At 34.3% G+C, this 24,802-nt stretch overlaps 1 long non-coding RNA gene across 2 annotated transcripts in view; it reads right to left on the bottom strand.

Annotated features, from left to right (window-relative positions):
* The window catches only part of LOC102165728 (uncharacterized), a 582,163-nt gene that overhangs the window by 263,023 nt on the left and 294,338 nt on the right, over positions 1-24,802 (bottom strand). For both annotated transcript variants that reach the window (XR_014810754.1, XR_014810750.1), the window contains exon 3: positions 19,571-19,622. This is a non-coding gene — a long non-coding RNA (uncharacterized LOC102165728). The remainder of the gene's footprint in view (positions 1-19,570; positions 19,623-24,802) is intronic.

Here is a 24,802-nt window from a genome sequence, read left to right as displayed (position 1 = left end):
GTGGTATAAAAATCTTAATTAAGTTCACTCCCTAGGGAGTTCAAGCTCTGAGATAAAAAGCTAAGGTATAATTCAAAATAATCTTCCCAGTCAAGCAGAATATAGTATTATAGGGCTATTACAACAGATAAGTATTTGGCCTGAGAGAATCCTAAAAAGAACCTAATAGGAGAGTCTTAGATGGGGCCATGAAAAATTTAAGGAAACATCTTACTTAGAGATTTAAATATGCATTGATGCTGGCATAAAATATTGTCTCAGCAAGTGACAGTGGTCCAACTGTTAGACTAAAGTTCAAGAATAAGCTTCCATGCCTACAAAGTAACCTGAGGAGGACAAGGCAGACTCCTCAAGTCTTAGTCCTCAGGTTGGCTTTTGGTTGAAGTGAAAACGAATAGAATACAGGATTCCAGAACTGTGGTACAAGATAGGATATCAGAGGACTTAAAGCCAAATTCCCACATTACTAAATTTTCTTAACTGTTTTGAAGCTAATGGTTCTAAAAATTTGGTGCAACTATGCCAAAAAATGAAGTGATCTCAGTTGTTAGGAGGATAGTATAAAATCTGGAACAAGATGGAGTCTAATACTAACAACATTATCATCATTATTATGAACAAAAATGTAGTCATAGGTGCTCTTCATAAAGCTCTTCCTCTCATTTGAGTCAAGAAGCTATTATTGAGCTTTTTCAATATTCAAAAGAAAAAGTCCTATGGCCGCTACAATGCTGCATAAGTTTGTCACACATAATTACAAAACTCCACACTTTGGAAAAAATAATGAAGATCATGTAGCAGAATATTTTGCATACTAAATTATTAAATGTTCATGAACATGTGGACATGAGGAAAAGCAAGGCATGACATCTCATTTTATAAACACAGTATTGGAAATACAACCTAATGATTTACTATATAAAACATTAATTTAAACTCACCTTTTAAAGAATATGTGGATTGTATATTGTGAGATTTTTTTTTTATTTGACACTTAGGTCATATAGAAATCCAGTCTTTTAAAACCTTTATGTATAAATTAAATTTCAAAGAAAATCTCTGAGCTTGTATAATTTTTACAATTAAAGGGATTCCAAGTTGGGGCTGTTCTGTTACCATTGAACAATAATTACTTTTCCATGTATTACTTGGTGGACAACTTTAGAATATTACTATTTTGAATATTACCAGGCAGTTGCTGAGAATTGGGTGATTTCTCCACAGTAGGATCAGTCTTATAAATTTCCTCACATACAATCTCTTTGATTACTTCTTTTCTCTAGGCAGTAAAACTTTGGATAGTCTATTTAAATATTCTTACACCAGTTCTCCACTACACTGCTGAGCTATTTGACTCTATATAATCTTGGTCCTGAATTTTAACACTGAATATCCTTCTTACAGATCCCTGAAGAAAACAGAAATCCAGTTTTGTGATAACAGAGAAATAATACTGGGTATATATGTATATAAATGCATACAACATAAGCTTTACATATGTGGTGGTTATATATTTATATTACATGCATATATATCACTTGGTAATGTTTATATATCTATAAGGCATAGGAGAATATCTTTGTGCAGACATAGTATAGTTATTATTTTAATAAGCAGAGTCACCATTTTCCTCATCCTTGGTGATAAGACTCTATAGAAAACTGTCTTTGACACCACCAATGTAAACAAGCTAGTACATTTCTTCAAATAGAATCCCTCGTACCCATCAATGACAGAATATGTGGGAAATTTATTTTGTAGCTCAAAGAATTTCTGTGTCATCTTGACTTTTATGTCTCCTGATTCTTTATTTTTGCTTTTCAGATTGCTTTGCTTTTTCCCATAAGCTTATTGCACTCGGTAAATGAATTTAGTTTCCTGGTTAGGCTCAAGGGATGTATTCCTATAAACTTTTCTCATCTTATCTTAATTCCTTAGGGGTTAACTACACTTATTCATTGCTAAGGTATTATCAGGTGATTTTCACCTTTTCCAAGAGATATCAAGATGTGTATTTTATGAGATGTTGATAACATTAATGGAGATAACTACTATTTTATTACTCCGGAGATTGCATGGAGACTACACTGTAGTTCTAATTGTTATTCTGAGCATAATGCTTGATTAAAAGTTTCCCTTTCATTTCACAATGTTGTCTTAGATATAAAAATTGGGTTAATAGTCTGTTATACAGTTTTGTCAACATAATCAAGCTTTAGTGAGTTATGATGATCTAATATGTATCCCTTTATTCATGTAGTGTCTTCATTTTTGTTGTTCTCCCTAACTTGCTGCCTTTAGAAGTTGAGCAAGATAAGGGTTTAAAATGTTTCTTATCTAATGTAATTCACTGAAAACTGCTAAGTTTTGGTGAGTGTGGAAATAATTAACTATGAAAAAGAAGATATGAAAGTTACCAAGTATACTCATATTTATTACCCAATTTTTTTCTCTCACCTCCATTGATAATTTGTTTTCATTATTGTAAACAAATTTAAATGAATTTTATTTCTTTTTAAATTATGATTTTGATAGCCACTTTAATTTGGATAATTAGCAATTCTAACCAATTGAATTAAATATTAATAGTTTTCAAGATTAAAGAAAACATTATAATTAAAGATAATTTGTTATATTGATCCTATTATAACTAATACTTGACTACAAAAAAATTAATAAAATCTAATTTTACCAGAACACTATATAGTTTGTAATGATTCTTAATCCAAAAATAAATCATAGAAAATTATTTCTATTACATAATTTTAGGAAAAATTTTTATATACATCATAAGAAAAACATTCATCAAGAAAATGAGAAGATAAGCCACAAAACAGTTGCAAATAAAACACCTAATAAAGGACTGTTACTCAAAATATACAAAGAAATCTAAAAACTCAACAGTAAGAAAATGAACAACCCAATTTTTTAAAATGGGCAAAAGACTTGAATATATACTTCATGACAAAAAATATAAAGATGGTAAGTAAGCATAAGAGAAGACTTTCAATATCACATGTCATTAGGAATTACAAATTAAGACAATGGTGAGATACCACTACATACCTCTTAGAAGGGCCAAAATCCATAACACTGACCACACTAAATCCTAGTGGGGATGTGAGCAACAAGAACTCTCATTCATTGCTGATGAGAACACAAAATGGTAGAGCCACTTTGGAAGCTAGATTTTTTTTTTTTTTTTTTTTTGCAAAACCTGACATACTCTATGATTCAACAATTTTACTCCTTGGTATTTACTCAACTAAATAGAATATTTTGTTCCACCTTAAAACCTGCAGCTTTATTCATAATTGACAAAACTTGAAAACAACCAAGACAGACTTTCAGAGATGAGTGGATGAATAAACTGTGCTACATCCAGAAAATGGAAGAAGTGAAGCATAAATAAAGACATTCTCAGACAAATAAAAATTAAGAAAATTTGTTACCAGTAGACCTGATTTACAAGAAATACAAAAAGAGATTTTTAGAGAGAAGGAAAATGACATGGGTCAGAAACTTCATCTTTATAAAGAAAGGAAGAGGATCAAAGAATAAATGAATATAAAATATAATTTTTATTTTTCACATTCTTAATTGATCTAATAGATAAGTTTGTTAAAATATAATATCAAGAATGCATTTGAATATATATACATGTTTATATATACATATATGCTTATGTTTAAGTGAAATGAATACAATGATACAAATGTTAAGAGGAAAATAGTAGAATCATTTCGTAATTTTAAGGTACCCACCCATAAGTTGCTATAGTGTTTTTGAAAGTGGATTTGAATTAGTTGTAAATAAACATTACAAATTATATGGTGACCACTAAAAGGTGGTTGCGGGATGGGAAGTAGTATAACTAATATTCTGAGAAAGGAGAGAAAATGGAATCATATGTTGTTTGATTTATGACCACAAACACAGGAGAAAAAGTAGAAGACAAATAAAGAAACAAAGAAGGGCAACAAATTAAAAAGCAGTAATGAATATAGGTGATGTTAATTATGCCATATAAGTAATCCTTTGAAAATCAGTAGTTTAATACACCAGTTAAAATAGATTGTAAGAGTGGATTTAAAAAAGACCCAAAGTTGTCTATCCACTTTAAATTAAAAAACACAGACAGATTAGGATTAAAATATACACACTACTATATATAAAATAATCAGTAAGGACCTACTGTATAGCACAGGGAACTATACTCAATATCTAGTAATAACTACAATGGAAGAGAATATTTAAAAAGAATATATATATATATATTTATATATATGTATAACTGAATCACTTTCCTGTACACTTAAAACTAACACAACATTGGAAATCAACTATTATATTTACTATATATCAATAGGATTTTTTTTAAGTAAATAGATGAAAGATTTGTCATGCTAACACTAATCAAAAGAAAGTGGATCAACTACCTTAATATCAGATTGAGCAGACCTCATACCAAAGAAAGTGGTCAAGTATTAAGAATTGCATTACACAATGACAAAAGGATCATTTCTCCAAGAAGACACATGATATATAATGTGTAAACACCAAAATAAAGCATCAAAATATTAAGACAAAAACTGCTAAAACCACAAGCAAATGAAAATGAATCCACTATTATAGTTGGAGACTTCAACACCCTTCTATTAGAAATGGACAGTCAGTAAGCAGAAAGTCAGTAATAACATAGTTGAAATTAACAATATCATCAATCAATTGGATATAATGGATATCTTTAGAGTACTTAATACAATAAATTTTTTAAAATTTCATTGGAATGGCACAGGGAATTCCTGTGCTCTCTAGTCACTTACAATAGAGCATGATAAATTGAGAAAAAAGAATGTATACATATATGTGTAACTGGGTCACCATGCTGTACAGTAGAAAAAAAATACGTATTGGGGAAATTAAAAAAAGAAAGTAAGAATAAAAATTAAATTTAAATTAAAAAAAGAATAAAATGGGTTGAAACATCATCAAAAAATAATGTTGCAGGTACATGCAAAGTGATTTAGTTATGCATATAAATATATCCATTCTTTTTTCCCCTACAGGTTATTACAAATTATTGAGTAGGTTTTCCTATGCTATGCAGTAGGTGCATATATCATTCCCACCGTCCCAATTCTTTCCTTCCCACAGCAGTTTCACCTATGGTAACCATAACCTTGGTTTTGAAATCTGTAAGATTGTTTCTATTTTATAAATAAGTTATTTTGTATCATTTTTATTACAGTCCACAATTAAGTGTTATCCTATGATATCTATCTTTCTCTGATCAACCTTACTTCACTCAGTATTATAATCTCTATGTCCATCCACGTTGCTGCAAATGGAATTATTTCATTATTTTTATGGCTGAGTAAAACTATAATGCATATATGTTCCTCATCTTCTTTATCCATTCCTCTGTTGTTGGACATTTAGGTTGCTTCCATGTCTTAGCACTTACAAAACTAAGCATATTCTTACCATTTGATCCAGCAATTACATTCCTTGCTATTTATGCAGTTGAACTGAAAACATGTCTACACATAAATCTGTATGTGGATATTTTTAGTAGCTTTATCATAATCACCATAATTTGGAAGCAATTAAGAGGTCCTTCAGTAGATGAATGGATAAATAAAGTATAAAAAAATAAGCAATGGAATATTACTTTGCATTAAAAATAAATGAGATGTCAAGCTATAAAAAGACATGGAGGAAGTTTAATGCATATTGCTAAATGAAAAAAGCCAACCTGTATGATTCCAACTATTATATGACCTTCTGTAAAAGTCAAAGCTATGGACCCAATAAAATGATCAGTTATAGCCAGGGGATAGAGGTGAGGGAGGGATAGATAGGTGGATCACAGAGGACTCCTAAGGTAGCTAAAATATTTTGATTTAGACTACTATGGTAGATACATGCCATTATACATTTGTCAAGTCCAAAAGACTAGACTACACCAAAGGTGATCTCTAATATAAAATTCTGGACTTTGATAAAAATAATCATTGTAGGTTCATCATTTGTATGACTCTGTGAGGATGTTGACAGCAGGGGAAGTTTACATGCATGCAACAGGGGATATATGGGAACTTTCTGTTCTTTCTGATCAATTTTTCTATGAGCCTAGAACTGCTCTGAAAAATAAAGTTTATTTAAAAAACAATTTGTATGGAAACACAAAGACCCTGAATAGTTAAAGCAATATTGAAAAAGAAAAATGGAAATGGAGCAATGAGGCTCCCTGACTTCAGACAATACTAAAAAGCTATAGTTATCAATACAATGTTTAACTGGGACACAAAACAGAAATATAGATCAATGGAACAAGATAGAAAGCCCAGAAATAAACTCAAGCATCTATGGTCAAATCATCTATGACAAAGGAGGCAAGAACATACAGTAGAGTAAAAAATAGTCTCTTCAATAAATGGTGCTGGGAAAACTGGAAAGCTACATGTAAGAGAGTGAAATTAAAGTGTCATCTAACACCATACACAAAAATAAACTCAAAATGGATTAAAGATGTAAATGTAAGGCCAAACACTATAAAATTCCTAGAGGAAAACATAGGCAAAACAGTCTTTGACATAAATCACAGCAACATCTTCTTTGATCCACCTTCTAGAATAAAGACAATAAGGACACAAACAAACCAATGGGACCTAATTAAACTCAAAAGCTTTTACACAGCAAAGGAAACCATTAACAAAAAAAGAAAAGGCAACATACTGAATGGGAGAAAAATCATTGCAAATGATGCAACAGACAAGGGTCCTATCTCCAAAATATGCAAACATCTCATACAACTCAACAACAAAAAACAAACAACCCAATTGAAAAATGGGCAGAAGAACTAAAATAGACATTTCTCCAAAGACATGCAGATGTCTAACAGGCACATGAAAAAATGCTTACTATCACTAATTATTAGAGAAATACAAATCAAAACTACAATGAGGTATCACCTCTCACTGGTCAGAGTGGCTGTCATTAACAAGTCAACAAATAACAAGTGCTGGAGAGGGTGTGGAGAAAAAGAGAATCCTTCTGCACTGTTTTTATTAGGGTTTTTATTAGTAATGGGTGTTGAATTTTGTTAAAAGTTTTTCTGCATCTCTTGAGATGATCATATGGTTTTTCTTTGTCAATTTGTTGATATGGTGTATCACAATGATAAGTTTATGGATACTGAAGAAGACTTGTATCCCTGGCATGAATCCTACTTGATCATGTTGTATGATCTCTTAAATGTATATTTGTATGTGGTTTACTAATATTTGTTTGTCTTTTGTCTTTTTGTCTTTTGTTGTTGTTGTTGTTGTTGTTGCTATTTCTTGGGCCGCTCCCGCGGCATATGGAGGTTCCCAGGCTAGGGGTCGAATCGGAGCTGTAGCCACCGGCCTACGCCAGAGCCACAGCAACGCGGGATCCGAGCCGCGTCTGCAACCTACACCACAGCTCAGGGCAACGCCGGATCGTTAACCCACTGAGCAAGGGCAGGGACCGAACCCGCAACCTCATGGTTCCTAGTCGGATTCGTCAACCACTGCGCCACGACGGGAACTCCAACTACTAATATTTGTTGAGGACTTTTGCATATATGTTCATCAGTGACATTGGCCTGTAGTTTTCTTTTTTTGTGGTATCTTTGGTCTTCATATCAGGGTAATGGTGGCTTCATAGAATGAGCTTGGGAGTGTTTATTCCTCTGCAATTTTCTGGAAAACATTCAGAAGAAGTGGTGTTAACTCTTCGCTGAATATTTGGTAGAACCCAGCTTTGAAGCCATCAGGCCCTGGACATTTTTCTTTCTTAAATTTTTAACCACATTTTCAATTCAGTACGTGTGATTGGTCTATTCATATTTTCTATTTCTTCCTGGTTCAGTCTTGGTAGGTTGTAACTTTGTAATAATCTGTCATTTCTTCTAGGTTGTCCATTTTATTGGCATACAGTTGCTCATAGTAGTGTCTCATGATCCTTTGTATTTCTACAGTGTCAGTTGTAACTTCTCCTTTTTCATTTCTAATTTTATTGATTTGAACCCTCTCCCTTTTTTTCTTGATGAGTCTGGCTAATGGTTTATCAATTTTGTTGATCTTTTCAAAGAATCAAATTTTTGTTTCATTGATATTCTCAATTGTCTTCTTTGTCTCTATTTCTCCTCTGATCTTTATGATTTCTTTCCTTCTACTAATTTTTCACTTTGTCTATTCTTCCTTCTCTAGATGTTTAAGGTGTAAATTAGGTAGTTTATTTGCATTTTTGTCTTTTCTGAGATAAGATTTTTTTTGCTATAAACTTTCCTCTCAGAACTGCTTTTGTTGTGTCCCATAAATTTGGATTGTTGTAACTTCATTCATTGTCATTTGTCTCTATGTGTCTTTTATTTCTTCTGTGATTTCTTCAATGATTTATTGATTGTTTAGTAGCATATTGTTCAGCTTCCAAGAGTTTGTGTTTTTTGCTTCTTTTTTTTTTTTCTTGTAGTTTATTTCTAGTCTCATAGCATTGTGATCAGAGAAATTGCTTGAAATTATTTCAATTTTTTAAAAATTTATCAAGGCTTGATCTGTGGCCCAAGATGTGATCTATCCTGGAGAATATTTTGCGTGTACTGACAAGAAAGAATATTCTGCTGCTTTGGGATGAAAAGTTCTATAGACATAGGTTAAGTCTATTTGGTCTAGTGTATCATTTAAGGCCTGTGTTTCCTTGCTGATTTTCTGTCTGGATGATCTGTCCATTGCTGTGTTAAAGTGGGGTTTTAAAGGCCCCCACTATTATTATCAATTTCCCCTTTTATGGCTGTTAGTAGTTGCCTTATATATTGTGCTGCTAATATGTTGGGTGTATATATTTTTTAAATTGTTATTTCTTCTCTTGTATTGATCCTTTGATTATTATGCAATGTCCTTCTTTGTCTCTTGTGACCTTCTTTATTTTAAAATCTACTTTGTCTGATATGAGTATTGCTACTTCTGCTTTTCTGTAATTTCCATTAGCATGTAATATTTTATTCAGTCTCCTCAGTTTAAGTCTATATGTGTCCTTAGATCTGAAGTGGGTCTCCTGTAGACACAATATATATGGGTCTGGCTTTTGAATCCATTCAGCTACTCTTTTTCTTTTAGTTGGTGCATTTAATCTGTTTACATTAAATGTAATTATGGGTATGTATTTATAGTCATTTACTTAAACTTGTTTTTTGGGGGATTGCTATTTTGAGTCTTTTTCTTACCTTCCTCTTTTTGTTGTCCTTTTTTGCAATTTGCTGATCATGTTTAGTGTTACATTTGGCTTTGTTTTTCTTGCTTGCTAATTTAAATATCATGTTTGTTAATTGGTGATTTCCTACCTTTAAATTAGCTTTGCCTTTACCAGTGAGCTTATTCATTTTTAATATTCTTGTTTCTAATTGTTGTTTTTCCTTTTCTGCTTAGAGAAATTCCTTTAGTTGTTGACGTAGAGCTGGTTTGGAGGTGCTGAATTCTTTTAGATTTGCTTGTCTGTCTCTCCATCAAATCTGAATGAGAGCTTTGCTGGGTAGAGTATATTTGGTTCCACATTCCTCCTCTTCATCACCTCAAATATATATTTTCCACCCCCTTCTGGGTTATAGAGTTTCTGCTGTGAGATCAGCTGTTATCATTATGAGAATTCCCTTATATGTGACTTGTTGCTTCTCCCTTATATCTCTTAATATTTTTTTCAAACTTAATTTTTGTCAGTTTGATTAGTGCATGTCTTTCTGTATTTCTTCAGCATTTATTTTGTATGGAATTATCTGTGCTTCTTCCAGTTGAGTGTTTCTTTTGCCATATTTGGGAAATTTTCAGTTATAATCTCTTCAAATATTTTCTCTGGACTTTTTTCTCTCTCTTCCCCTTCTGGAACCCCTATTATGTGAATGTTGGTATGTTTAATGTCCCAGATGTGTCTTAGATTCTCCTAATTTTTTTCACTATTTTTTCTTTATTCTTTCTGTAGCAGTGATTCCCACCACTCTGCCTTCCACCTCACTTATTCGTTTTTCTGCCTCCGTTAAACTGCTACCGGTTCCTTCTAGATTATTTTTCATTTCAGCTATTGCACCATTCATTTTCGTCTTCAAATCCTCTAGCTCTTTGTTAAACATTTCTTTTAAGTTCTCCATCTGTATCTCCATTCTTATTCCAAGATCTTGGATCATCTTTACTATCATCACTCTGAATTATTTTTTCAAGTAAATTGCCTATCTCTTCATCATTTAGTGGTTTTTGTTTGTTTTTATCTTGTCCCTTGTCTGAAAGCTGCTTCTCTGATTTCTCGTATTGTCTACCTTTCTGTTTATCGTCCCCTTGACAGTTGGAATGTAGATTTTGAACCAGGTGTCCAGTTCTGGAGTTCTGGGGGGTGGTAGTGTACCTCTTTGCTGGGTAGGTTCTAGTACTGTTCTCTGTAGATTTCACTGTTATGCCAGCACTCTCCTTACTTGGCCACTTTCTTTCTAAAGCCTCGAAGGTAGAGGGCTTCTCCCTAATTATTGCTCACAGGCTCTCTCTGTAGCTGCAGGATGTGTGTTTCTGGTGCTCCCTCCCCCTGCCTTGCTGCTGGTAGGAGCGCTTTCAACTGCCAGCCCTGAAGATTGGAATGTGGGTTAATGGGCCCCCTCTGGCTCCCTGGGTGTGGAAAGAGTGCCACTGATGTGAGCCTTCACAAGGCCACTGACAAGGGTCCTGTATCTTGTGCTATTCCCTGGCTGGGCAGCCCACAGCTCCATCAGAGAGGAGACACCAGCAACCTTCTCGTGAAAATGGATGCTGCCACCACCAGCTTTTCTGGCACTGTTTTGCTGGTGCGAGCTTCTGCAGATTATCTGAGCAGAGCCAAGATTTCTTTGTTTTTCCTGATCAACAGGGAGAGGGCACCAGGAGCTCGCTCATGGTAATGAGTGCTGCCACACTGGCACGAGCCTTTGCAGATTATCTGGGTGGAGCTGAGATGCCTGTGTTTTCCCTGCTCAAGCGGGTCACTGCTTTTCAGGAAGTAGACACAGCCACCAGCAGTTTTTGTGGAGCTGCTTTGCTGACACAAGCCTCTGTAGAGTCTCTAGGCAGAGCCAAGATGCCTGAGTTTTCCCTGATCAGCAGGGAGTGGGCAACAGCAGCCCTCTCACAAGAAAGGATGCTGCCTCTCTGGGTGGAACTGAGATGCCTGTGTTTTCCCTGATCATGCAGGTCATTGCTTTTTCAGAGAGTGAGTGCTGCCTCCAGCAGCTTTTCTGGTGCTGCCCAGCTAGTCAGAGTCCCTGAGGAGTCTCTGGGTGGAAGGAAAGAACCTGTGTTTTCCCTGATCTCTCAGGGGATGAGCATCCACCACTGGCAGCATTTCTGGTGCAGGTTGGGCTCCACCAGTGTGAGGGGATGGGGGAAGGGGGCGGGGAGGGGTGGCCACCAGCAGGAACAGGAAACTTGTGTGTTATTCCCCCAGGCAGTTACTCCACCTGCTCCAAGAAGTCTGTAGCCCTAAGGGCAGGGCTGCTTCCCAGCCGTTGCTAGGCAGCTGCTATGGCCAAGTGGCTCCCAAGCTGAGGCAGGCAGTGTCCTGCAGCTTGAGAAAGTGGGCTTAGGGAACAAGGCTATGGTGGGGATCCCACTTCTTCCTTCCAGCACCTCCAAACAATGGCATCTAGTTTCTAAGCCCAGCTGGGTTGCCTCCACTTAGATGCTCTCCATTGTGGTTGCCCTATACTCTAGTTCCTCCAGGCTGTTTCCACAGGCCAACCCCAGTTTTTCCCCACATAACTGGCTCCAGGTCCCTCTTTGGGTCTGATCTTAAGGCCAAAGTTTTAGTGCCCAACACCTGCTGACACCTACCTACTGTTGCCTGTTGCCTGTAGTACTGACTGTTTGTGTAGGACTAGCTCCTTCTTAACTGACTCAGACCATTTTTTGAGAGTTCCTCTTCCATTTTTGGCTGGTCTCCTCACTGATGGGGTCACTTCCCAGGGTGTAGGAACTATTCTTCTTTCCAGTTCCCTCCTGGGAGAGCAGGTCCAATCTTGTTTACTTTTGCTTCTTTTTCTCTTGTTCTTCTTTCTTATGTCCTATCTGGTTTTATAATGTTTTCCTTGTTCTAGCATAATCTTGAGGTCTTTGTCAGTTTCTCACATATTTTCTGTGCAAATAGGTCCATGTATATTTGTATTTTCAATGTATTTATGGGAGTAGATGAGCCTTACGTCCTGCTACTCTGCCATCTTAGCCCTCTCCTGTCTAATTCATTTTTTACAGAATTTGTTTATTATGAAGAATTTATTATAACCAAGTAAAATAGTTAGCTAGAATATCTATCTGGTAGGACATGAAACTATTTACAATTATATTCAAACTGATCTAATATTTAAAATCATATAGTGGAGAGAAGTGGATTTGTTATCAATCCTTGCTATATAACCTTAGGCAAGTTAACTGACATATTTGAAGCTTGGCATCTTAATATTTTCAGTGTAATTATAATGGTACCTATCATTCAGGGAGCTTGTAAAGATTAGGTAAAAATGTATATGTAAATGCATCTATCACAGTATTACCCTGTAGATGTCATCCAAACATATTCCTTCCCTTTCCCTCTCATTCCTTGCCTTGTTGTCTTTTAACCTTTTATTTCAAATTTTAATTGTACACTAATGGGTTAGTTTTTTAAGTGGCTTAGGTAATGTTGTCTTAGAGTGAAGGAGGAAAAAAGCAAAATGTTTGACTGAAAACACTTTACCTGCCCCCACATTTATCTTTACCACAACCATCTCCAATTCTCCTAGTCTTACAGTTTTCAAGCAAACTTAATAGTTACAAGTACTATCACACATATGTCATTACAAATCACAACATTGTGACATATATGTTTAACTATAAAAGTGAAGAAATCAAAATCAAAAACTTAAGAAGAGAAAGAAACTGGCAGTGAAATGAATGCGAAAGAAATGAAAGAAATGATGGGTTTAAAATGATGCACCCAGATCACCCAAATCCTTTAAATGACACGACTCAATACATCATGTAAACAGGCCATATACAACCAGGGAGATGCTGTCGTGCCACTCAAAAATTAGCCACAATGCTTAGGAAACAATCATTAGGGATTTATAGAGCATCACAGTCTCCAATTCATGGATCTGCATTTTCTACAGCTGGGCCACTAGCCTGTAGCATTTGGCTGCTTCCATGGTTATCGAGTGAGTCTTCCTATATTCTAGAGAGTCTTCAATAGTACCCACTTCTGAATATCCCTGGAATCCCAGTCAACTGCAGGCTTAACTAGCTCACATAACTACATTTTTGGACAACCTTAGTACTGTCTCATAGTATTATGAATAAAATCTTGAACTTAATCCATTTAGCACTATTATGATGTACCCAGATCACCCAAATCCTACGGTACATACTTGAAAAGGACAGCAGAAATTCACCAGATGAAATTAAAGAAAACACTTGGGAAGCTCACCTGACTAGAGGTACACCAGCTCCTAGAAGAATTAGGTACAACTGAAAACTGCTATGTCAATTAATTGCCCCATTATTTGGCATCATTTTTTGGCAAAACTTCCCTGACTGTGCAGGCAAAGATTTCAATATCCATTTTAGAAACAGGACAAAATATTAAAAGCAGTAACATGTCATAAATGCTTGGTTCTGAGGAAACAGTATTCAGCATAAGACTGAGAAACCTGTTAGGTATCTGACCCTCTTTTCTTATATCTACTGTTCTTTACCAACTACTGCCTTTCACAGCAATCACAGTTCTCAAGATGAGACATTCTCACTCCACACAGAACAAAGCTATACCTTGGAAGCCAGTCACGAAAGACCATATACTGTAGGAATCCATTCATATTAAGTGACCAGAATAGACAAATCTATAGAGACAGAAAGTAGATTAGTGGTTGCCCAGGGCCAGGAGACAGTGGGGGGATGACAGGTGACTGCTAAAAGGTACAGGGTTTCTTTCTAGGGTGATGGCAACATTTTTCAAATCAACTGTGGTTATTGGGTCATAGCTGCACAACTTCGTGGTTCTATTACAAAACCACTGAATTGTACCCTTTAAATGGGTGAATAGTAATGAATGTTAATTATATTTCAATAAAGTTTTTATAAAAACATATTGGAAAGGAAGACAGACCCCAAAAGAGAAGCAATCAGGAGGCTCTTGCACATCAAGTCATACCTGAGGAAACAGTAGACAAGCCTGATGTAAGGAGCTGGTTTCTTGCACACTATTTTGATATAATTATGACCCCTTAACCCCTGACTTGACATTTTTAAATGCATATCTAAATTTTAGATTTTCAACAGATTTCTAATTTTGTTTTCTGATAGCAGAGTCAGTGTTTTGTAGACAGACTGCATTGGCAAAACCAAACCAAGCAATGAATACAAGCTTAATGACAAAATAATCTTGTGTTTTGGGGCTGTGTGTTATGAGGCAGAATAGAAGAGCTGAGGTTCACGGCTAATGGAAAAAATGCCATCAAGTATAAGGGCATCTAAAGCATATTTCCTTTTCAAATCTGCATATATTATCCCCTTTATACCTATACAATTCAACAAAAGCAATGTATGCATACATGTACTATCCAACAAAAGCAACATTCCCTACAAAGAAATGTTAAGCTTCCTGCAGATCAAAGAGCTAGCCAAATTTCCCTAAAACTAAGATTACTCTTTCTAAAATAAATTCTACTCTGCACCCTCATCCTCACGACTTGAGCAACATGAAATGAAGATGGAAAACTAAGCCTGCTACAAATCAGAAGCTATGAAAAGTTCTTAAATGACCTTAATTTTTAAAATTACAGATATTAATTCCAAATATTTAGAACATATTTGGCCCAATTCTGTCAAAGTCTACCTTCAATGAGAAAGTTTCCTTTATTTTTACTAATTCACTAGTTTTATATGCAGTAAAATAACAGAGGTTTTGAATAAGTTAAACTGGCTTAATGGCAAGTATCAGTTTTCCTAAATGATTACTATTCTTTTGCACAGGCAGGATAATTAATTTGTGAATGGTCTTTGTGGTCTATCTTCAACTATTCTTATACTACATAATCAATTAGGGGTATTATTTTTACAGATAAATGAGTACACAAGTAGGTTTACAGCAAATTGAATTTGTTAAATATATTTGTTATGACAAATGATTTCTGACACAAAAATTGTTCACTGCATACAGAACCCCAGAGAAGTGATGAAACAAGACATGTGATGTTGTGAGTTATATGGGAGCAGGGTAGGGTGAGAAATCACAGATAAATTAAAAACTGGCAAGTATCTCCTAAAATAGAGCCACTATTTAGGGGGCATAAGAAAAAGTGATTAGTCACCATTTTGATCTATTTAGAGAAATCCATAGGTTGTTAAGAAATCAAGAACATTTTACTATCATTCATGCTACAAAATGCACTTATAGTCACACTATGTCCAAAAGGATCATAAAAAAAACAGTGCAAAAGAAAAGAAATCCAAGAAAATAAATAATAATTACAAAACTATCAACATTTTTCAAAGTTACAACAGTGACTTTCTCAAAAAAAAATGTGAATTTATTTTAAATGAAAAAAGAATCCTCTCTTTGAAAAATCAAAGACTCATTTCACAGATAACTTACACCGCATTAATGATCTGATTAACACAGCACAATGAAGGTCATAGTTTTTTTTTTCAAGTTAGGTCTGAAAGATCAATATAAATACGGATAGGGAAGAGTGTTTTGTACTCCAAACTCCAAGATTCCAGCTCTGTCTACTTTCCTGTTATAATTTGTAAAAATCTTAACAACACAGTGATTCAAGTTTTTGTACTTTCAATGTGTTAGAGGACAATGCATCTTGGTTTGAAGAATTTGCTGTATCCAAAGTCTGGACCAGTACTTGACCACGATGATTAAATACATAAAATGATAGGTGATTCTTCAATGTGTCAAATGCCTTATTTTTTAGTTCTGAAGTGGCATCCATGTCTTTAAACTCCTCCACAATATGAACTATACCAAAAATGGTAACTGCAAAGGCCAGAAGTGTCTGAAGAACTATATCTATTGGCAGTGATTCATCTTCCTTTTCTGTTAATCACATATAAGAACGATGCTGTGCAGAGGAAAAGGCCTCTTGGGCTAGGGCCCAACAGCCTCTTCCACAGAGATGGGGCCATGTCTCCCAGGCAGGAAGTTTCTTTTCATGCACTCTTCTAGTCTTAGGTGACTGCTGAGTTCCAGAAATTCTGTCTGAATTCTGAACACAGGTGGTTTGGCGAGGATGCCAGAATAGTACATATACCAACTGTGTGGCAACAATCTCTACAAGATTTCATTAAAGAACCAGCAAATAATTTCTACTTATATTTTACTGTCCACTTTGAATTACAAGAGAAGCTGGAAAATTGTCCTTTAACTGAGCATATTGCTCCCCAGAATACATCGGAATCCTATTACTAAGAGAAAATGTAAAATTGTCATTGTAAGGCAAGAAGACTCTGCTTCTGAAAACTGACATTTATTTACTAGAAACTTGAGATATTGCAGGGCTTTAAATAGCGACATAAAAAACTTCCATCAAGTAGTATTAAGGGAAAATGTGGGCTATCACCCCAATCAGCCAAGTCAGGTACTATACTTCATTGGTTTCTATGTCTTTCCATTATTGTGATTTATTATTCCCTACCATTTAAGCATCTTTAATGAAATTGACAGGAAAACTTCATTAACTTTCATTTAATTAACCTTATCTGATAATTAATAAAAAATGATTCTCCCTCCATTTACAATTTAATTACAGAGTTAGATAATAAAGTTCTCTCTGATTTTCATTATTCCATACTGACACAATTCAATTATTTATAAATTTTTAATAATACATATTTGAAAATAAGCTATACATTTCAATATTCCTAGAATTTGAATCAATGATTTAAAATTTTTTGTTTCCTTGTTTAGTCATATTACATTATTCACAAACAATTTTTAGTTCCACAGCATATTTATCTAATAATAATAACTAACAATGGCAACAATATTAGTAACAGATAACATTTGTTGCTTGCTTACTATGTGCCAGACATTTTATCATTTATTTTATAAAAGACTTAAGGGCTTACTGTTATTATCTTAATTATAAAAATGAGAAACTGAAGTTTAGAAAGGTTAGGTCATCTGCATGGGGCCACCTATTTACATAGAACTGGGGACAAACTCTAAATATAGGAAAGCTTATACTCTTAAAGACCATGTGATTGATCTTTGGTCCTGTTGGCATTTAAGCTCTACCCCAACTCTAGAACCACTATTTCCAGATTTCTTTTAACATGAAAAAAGTAATTATTGTCTAGGCTATAGAGTCATATCTTCTTCTTCGCTAAAATATATAAAACATCTGTAGACAAAGTCTATTATTTTCATAGTACACAGGGTAAAGAGTACAATTATAGAATAGTGTAAGCCAAAATAGTTTTTGCTATAAATTTCATAAGAACTGAGAAAATATTAGATCAGGTTAATAAATCATAGTATTTCCAAGCCAAGAATGGGCATATGCTTGAACATACATGAACAAAAACTATTTTTGTAATTTCAATTTGTTAATATTAAATATTTTACAAAGTCATAAGCATTACATATGCTTATCAACACATATATTTTAAGTAGAGCTTAATAATATTAATCAAGTATTAATTATTATTATTATTTTTATTTTCCCACTGTACAGCAAGGGGATCAAGTTATTCTTACATGTATACATTACAATTACATTTTTTCCCCCACCCTTTCTTCTGTTGCAACATGAGTATCTACACAAAGTTCTCAATGCTACTCAGCAGGATCTCCTTATAAATCTCTTCTAAGTTGTGACTGATAAATCCAAGCTCCCGATCCCTCCCACTCCCTCCCCCTCCCATCAGGCAGCCACAAGTCTCTTCTCCAAGTCCATGATTTTCTTTTCTGAGGAGATGTTCATTTGTGCTGGATATTAGATTCCAATTATGTGATATCATATGGTATTCTTTGTCTTTCTGGCTCATTTCACTCAGTATGAGATTCTCTAGTTCCATCCAGGTTGCTGCAAATGGCATTATGTCATTCTTTTTTATGGCTGAGTAGTATTCCATTGTGTATATATACCACATCTTCCGAATCCAGTCATCTGTCGATGGACATTTGGGTTGTTTCCATGTCCTGGCTATTGTGAATAGTGCTGCAATGAACATACGGGTGCATGTGTCTCTTTTCAGTAGAGTTTTGTCTGGATAGATGCCCAAGAGTGGGATTGCGGGGTCATATGGAAGTTGTATATATAGATTTCTAAGGTATCTCCAAACTGTTCTCCATAGTGGCTGTACCAGCTGACATTCCCACCAACAGTGCAGGAGGGTTCCCTTTTCTCCACAGCCCCTCCAGCACTTGTTCTTTGTGGATTTATTAATGATGGCCATCCTGACTGGTGTGACGTGATATCTCATGGTAGTTTTGATTTGCTTTTCTCTTATAATCAGTGATGTTGAGCATTTTTTCATGTGTTTGTTGGCCATCTATATATCTTCCTTGGAGAAATGTCTATTCAGGTCTTTTGCCCATTTTTCCATTGCGTTGTTGGCGTTTTTGCTGTTGGGTTGTATAAGTTGTTTATATATTCTAGAAATTAAGCCCTTGTCGGTTGTATCATTTGAAACTATTTTCTCCCATTCTGAAAGCTGTCTTTTTGTTTTCTTTTTGGTTTCCTTTGCTGTGCAAAAGCTTAATTCCAAAGCCTATCATCAGGTTTTTTATATCTTTGCTATATTTATTCTTGAGTTACTTTTATTTGTCAGTCTGCAATCACATAATACATGTCTTCTGAGTCTTCTAAAAAAGTAACATCTGTATAGTAACTGAGCTGCATGGAAAAATTCTTGGATAACAATCATTTTTTACTCAAGGTTATAAAAATATTCCATTTTTGTCTATCATTTGCTGTTTAAAAAATTCTCTCTACCTTTATTTTCCATTAAGTAATCTTATTTTTAATCCAGAATTTTTTTATTAGACTTTACTTTTGGTTTTGTGTGAATGTGTGTACATGTGTGTTGTATTCTTTTTATTTTAGTTATCTTGTAAAACAGTGAACCTTGTCTAGAATCTATCTGGTGCTTGTGAGATTTGAAATATGTCTAATTACTGCTATGTTTCATATTAGTATTTTATGATTATAATTCTTGTTCCATAGTCTCATTTACTTATCATGTAATAGCTAATAATTATGACTATGTTCATGATTTATATTACATTGCCCACTATCTCCACTCTAGTCTCTCCACGATTTTTTTCTCCATTTGCTTTGTATTCTAGAAGTGTTTCGCAAGTTTATTTGCATATTCTTAGTTTGCTATTTACTGCCTTCCATTTTAGTTTCTGCATTGTTGACATCATCATTCTTTCCAATAATCTAATCCTGGTTTCCTTGTATTTTGCCCTATTATGGTATAAGAATAGGAAGGCGATATGCATACTGGTTAAGGACACAGCTTCTGAAGCCATCTTCACTTACCAGTTATATCCAAGGGGTAGTTACTAAACTTCTCTGTGTATCAATTCCTCATCTGTAAAACAGAGGAATAATAGCAATTTACTCAAGGATAGTTGGGAATAAGTGAATTAATATATATGAAGTTATCAGATGTCTGTCTGGCATGTAGCATTACTATACAAATGTGTTATCACTAATAGATATGAAACAACTCTGTTCTGAATAAAAATATTAAATTGTTCACACTTAATATTTACTTATATTTCCTGAAATAACTATTCATGAGAAAGACTTTTTAAAACGGTATTTAGAAATTGTTCTCTTTCTTTAAAGTTGGAGAATGTTTTCATTATGCCATGTGAGCTAAGAAATCCACCCAGTATAAAGACCTCTAGCCAACCTGGATTTAGAAGTCCTAAGGAAACCTGCTAATTTCATTTATAAAATCAAAACTAGGATTAACAATATACAGAGATTCTTCATGGAATGGGGAAGTTCTATCTCAGGCCCCATAATATCCATCCTTCGGTCTTTCTTAGAGCTTAAACATTGAAGTTTGAAGAGACAGATATTGGCCATGATGACGATGATCATACATTTTCATCATTGATATGTGATATACAAATATAAAACCAGGAAATGGAATTTAAAATGAATCTAAGGGCAGGGTTGACCACTTTAGAAAAGATGGTCATTTAAAATGTCTTGAAGAAACATCAGTTGATGCAATGACTGAATAACAAGAAGTAGTCAAATCATGGAAACATCTCAATATGATGTTCAGTTCCTGACATGAAAATGAGTCTGCTGGGCTCAAAAAAGCAAAAGAAAGCCAATATGGATATCAAAATGGTTGAGGGACAGGCTTGACATGAGGTCAAACAAGATACAGCAAAGAGAAAATCATGTAGCAAATTATAGAGAAAGGAAAAAATATTTTATTTTGAAAGACTATGAGAAGTTTGATGCAAGGTATAATCATTATGCCTATTATAAGGATGATTGTAAGTGCAAGTATGAAGCATACAAAACCATTAAGAATATCACTGCAGTTGAAATGAGAGATGGTAATGCAAATGGGTGGTGACAGTAAAAATATTGGAGGATAAGTTATGAGTCTGTAGAAATGCAAACAGAACTTATATGGGAGGCAAAGGGAATAGAGGAGTCAAGACTGACTAATATAAACATACAACTTAACGCACATAGATACACATATATAAAATAGGTATATGTATATTAAAAATGTATGCATATGTACACACAAACATATCTCTTTAGATGTTCATGCTCCATTTTTCAAAATTCTGACCCAAACTTTATATCCTATAAGAGAATCCTAAGGCATAGGTATAATGGAAGTCCAAATTTGAGGAGACTAAAACCTGAAAAAAGGTCAGGAAATGAGGAATTGGGCATAAAATACAAATGTTAGAGGAACTAAGAAAAAATCATCAGAAGTAGTAACTGATTACTTTGGGAATTGGTGGAAGTTGGTCAAGTAGAAGAAAAAAGCAAAGCTTTGTCCAAGATTTAGAGGCTGTTTGCTTTGAAGAATAGCACTAACTTTAAGAGAGATAGGCAAGACACAGTAGGTGTCAGTTTGAGAGAGAGGGTCATTGAGACTTATTTTTAAAATATTGAATGACAGAAAGGTTAAGCAAGTGGAAATCCCTAGTGTTCTTTGGGGATTTGGTACCATCTCTCAGGAGAGAACAAGATTAGAGAGCATCTGCATTGAGGAGGTGATGGCTAAAGCAAGCAAATAAACAAGGTCTTTGCAGGAGAGAATAGAGAAAGGATCAGAGAACAAAGATAACATTTCTAAAAGTACTCTGCCTCATCCCTTACTGTTTCTTTTTATTGGTCATAAATCTCTAAAAGCAAATAAAGGATCTGTCATGGATAAGCCTTTTTTTTGGGGGGGGGGGGCCCTATAGCATATGGAAGTTCCCAGGCTAGGGGTCAAAAAGCCACAGCCACAGTAACACGGGATCTGAGCCATATCTATGACCTACACCACAGCTCAGGGCAACACCGGATCCTTAACCCACTGAGCGAGGCCAGGGATCAGACCCACATCCTCATGGATTCTAGTTGAGTTCGTCACAGCTGAGCCACAAAGGGAATTTCCATATTAACCATTTTTAAATTTCTGTTTCTAATTTCTGCTTAAAGTATAACTACTACCAAATTCATATTCTTTAGAAGTAAGGATAAGACAAGATACATGAAAGGATTTCTCAGTAATTTCAATATGGGCAAGTTGTGTTTTAGATTTTTCTTTTATTTAAGGCATTTATATTTAGTGCACCTCCTTTAAAGTCTACTGCTCTGCAAAAACAGCTCACAAAGGGGAGACTAAAATGGTGTACAAAATTTGATATGAATTATTACTTTATTCTCAAAATAAAAAGATGTACACATTTGTAGTCTCCTGTCAGAAAGAATTACAATACATATTCTTTATTGTAGTAAACTCAGTAGTTTTCTATTAGCTTACTTTCTTCAATTGTTTTGGAAAATATGTTAGCCACCTCTCCTCAGATTTATAGTTTTCAGTAATACTGTATCTTGCTTGATCTCTCCAGAGTGATGGTGCTGGAAATAATCAATAGAGATAATCTGTTCTATATGCTTTCTTATAAACTGAAATCTCTCTGATACTAAGTACTTACTGGTGGATCTCAAATTTTAAAGTACATCAGATGCACTCATGGTGCTCTGTAAAAATAGAGATTCTGGGAATCTGGCCCCAAAGATCCTGATTCAGAAGCCTGTAATAAGGTAGGAATCTGCATTTATCACAAGCACCCCAATTGATGGACCACAGTCTATTAAACACTAATTGAAATGTTAATAGGTTGCCTAACATTGTATTCAATGACATAACAAAATAGGTGGTCTTGTTTAATATCAATTCTGCAAAGAATTTTTTTGCATCAGTTGGGGTGGGAAAGACAGGCTGTAGTTGAGCACCTTCTGTAATTATCATCCTGATATGTTCTTTGTTTAAGATGGATACTAAATTACCCTTACCTTCATATGACTCATTTTTTTCAATCATTCATTAGATTTCTCAAAAAATTCCACTCATATTATTATAGTAGTTGCATGATTTTGTCATGAAATTACTTTTAACCCCTTTTCACAGGTGATTAAATGCTGGATCTTACATTTTAAGGTCATAAACTTGGTAGAACACCTAGACAATGATTAGTCCCAGATGAGTATTATTACTTATAATTCCTGTTTGTTTTCTTAAATCAAGATTATATATATATTATATATTATATGTTATATATATTAGAGCACTTTTATAATTAATATTCATAAACCTATCATTTATGACAAAAGATTTAGGCTATGGGGAGATTTTTAGGTCTTCACTAATTTTAAAATATTCAATAATTATTACAGGGAATAGATTGGAAACAAAGAGAATATCAGTCTTAGAAAACTTCTTTAAGTGTTTGTAAAAGTCCATTTTAGAAATCTGTTCTTTCAAAATCATACCTCTCACAATGAAAACCAAATTGAAATAGTCTCTGGCAGTTCTCTGAAGTTGTTAAGCAACTACGTGAGGAGAATTATGATTTTGGAAAGTCAGAGAAACTTGTATTTGACATAACCTAAATTCATTTAGAGATTCTCTAAGTGGATGGTCAAACTTAACTGACATTTGAAATCAAAAAACAATACTGACTTTGAGCTAAGTTTTTGAAAGATTTAATTCACCCCTCCTCTTTGTGGTGTATATTTCACCCCAAATTGAAGCAAGCCTGCAAAATTCTAACACATGAGCATAGTGCATTGAAATGGTAGACAATTGATCATTTGTTTCAAGATCTTTCAGAGCAACCAAAATATATCCTGATGAAGCTCTGCACAATTGGAGGTGCACCGATGCTGCTAAGAATATTTCATTTGGGCCTAAATTTAATTCAGATATTTTGAATATTTATATTAAAAACCTCAATCCTCAGTCCTACTCACTTTGCTTCCACAAGTTTCCATTGATGATTATAAGAAAAATACACATCAAAGAAGTGTCTAGATTATATGGTTTGGGATAAAAATTGAGCAACGTCTATATGATATTTATTGGCTGGTGTTGTCGTGAGATGTATAGCCAAGGGAAATATTTCTTTTAGAAATGTTTGAGTTCTATCTATGGATTCTTAGGGCAATTCACTTTTATTTACCAAAAAAATAATTTCCATAAGAATTCACTAAAAATCTAAACTTCATCCACAAAACCTAATTAGAATGTTTGAGATTTAATTATATGACACCTAATATAATATGTGATGGTAGACTATAACAATAACATATGATTTTGGAACTTTATACTTCATGAAGCTATAAGATGTAAAGAAGTAAATAATCAATATGAATAATGTATATCTGTCTTTAAATAAAATATAAAATAATTAAGATCTCTTTACAAAATTTGCTTGAGTATTCAGTCCTATAAAGTACATATATGTACATTATCTAGGGTCAAATTAAAGCTCTGTTAAATACATTGTAGGTATAAAATCACTGAATTGATTTTATAGGATAAAGGTAATAATTCTCATAATGAAAAAAAAAAGGTTTTTCTACTAATGATGGATTATCTCTACTTCCTAGAGAGAGGTCTTAGTGTTTGTATGCATGTCTTTTCCTATTCTCCCTCAAAAACTCCATAAATCTCTAGCCCAATAAACTGGCTCTTATTCATATGGTACTGCCTCATAGCTACGCGCTCTAATTAGTCAAGGTCGTTTAAATACATTTTGCATGAAGCACCTAAAGCTCAATGTGCCATTTTGTGTATTTATCAAATTACTAATCAATATGCTACACCACAGATACCACTAGGCCTTCAGCTACCAGAGAATGCTACATGAATTAAAATTGTCCAGGCTGTCATCTGCATAAACAAAATTAGTGTACGCAATTATTTTTCATGATAGAGGGCAACAGAAAGCATTCTGAATAGAAACAAATCACCATCAGTATTTTACATAAGCTTGAAATGCTTTATTTTAAACTTTAACCAAGCTAGTATTAAACTAGCTTCGATTTCACTTTTTCTCTCCAACATATTACCTGCACTCTATTGGTGAAGTAATTTATTCCATCCTCTGTGGAGTGCTGGGATCTTATTTGCCAGCATATTTATCTTCCCTGCCACTGCACTGTCATTCATCTGCAATCTCCACAAAGGACCAGACCTGTGCAGAATTGCAATTAGGATTGATTCAA

Source organism: Sus scrofa, chromosome 7 (genome assembly GCF_054392235.1).
Source record: "Sus scrofa isolate SSC_HxYL_T2T_F1_AM1 chromosome 7, Sscrofa_HxYL_maternal_Yorkshire_Landrace_v2.0, whole genome shotgun sequence".
In the NCBI taxonomy this organism is placed as follows: domain Eukaryota; kingdom Metazoa; phylum Chordata; class Mammalia; order Artiodactyla; family Suidae; genus Sus; species Sus scrofa.
The sequence above is the reverse complement of the archived record's forward strand: the minus strand, read 5'-3'. Positions and strand labels throughout refer to the sequence as shown.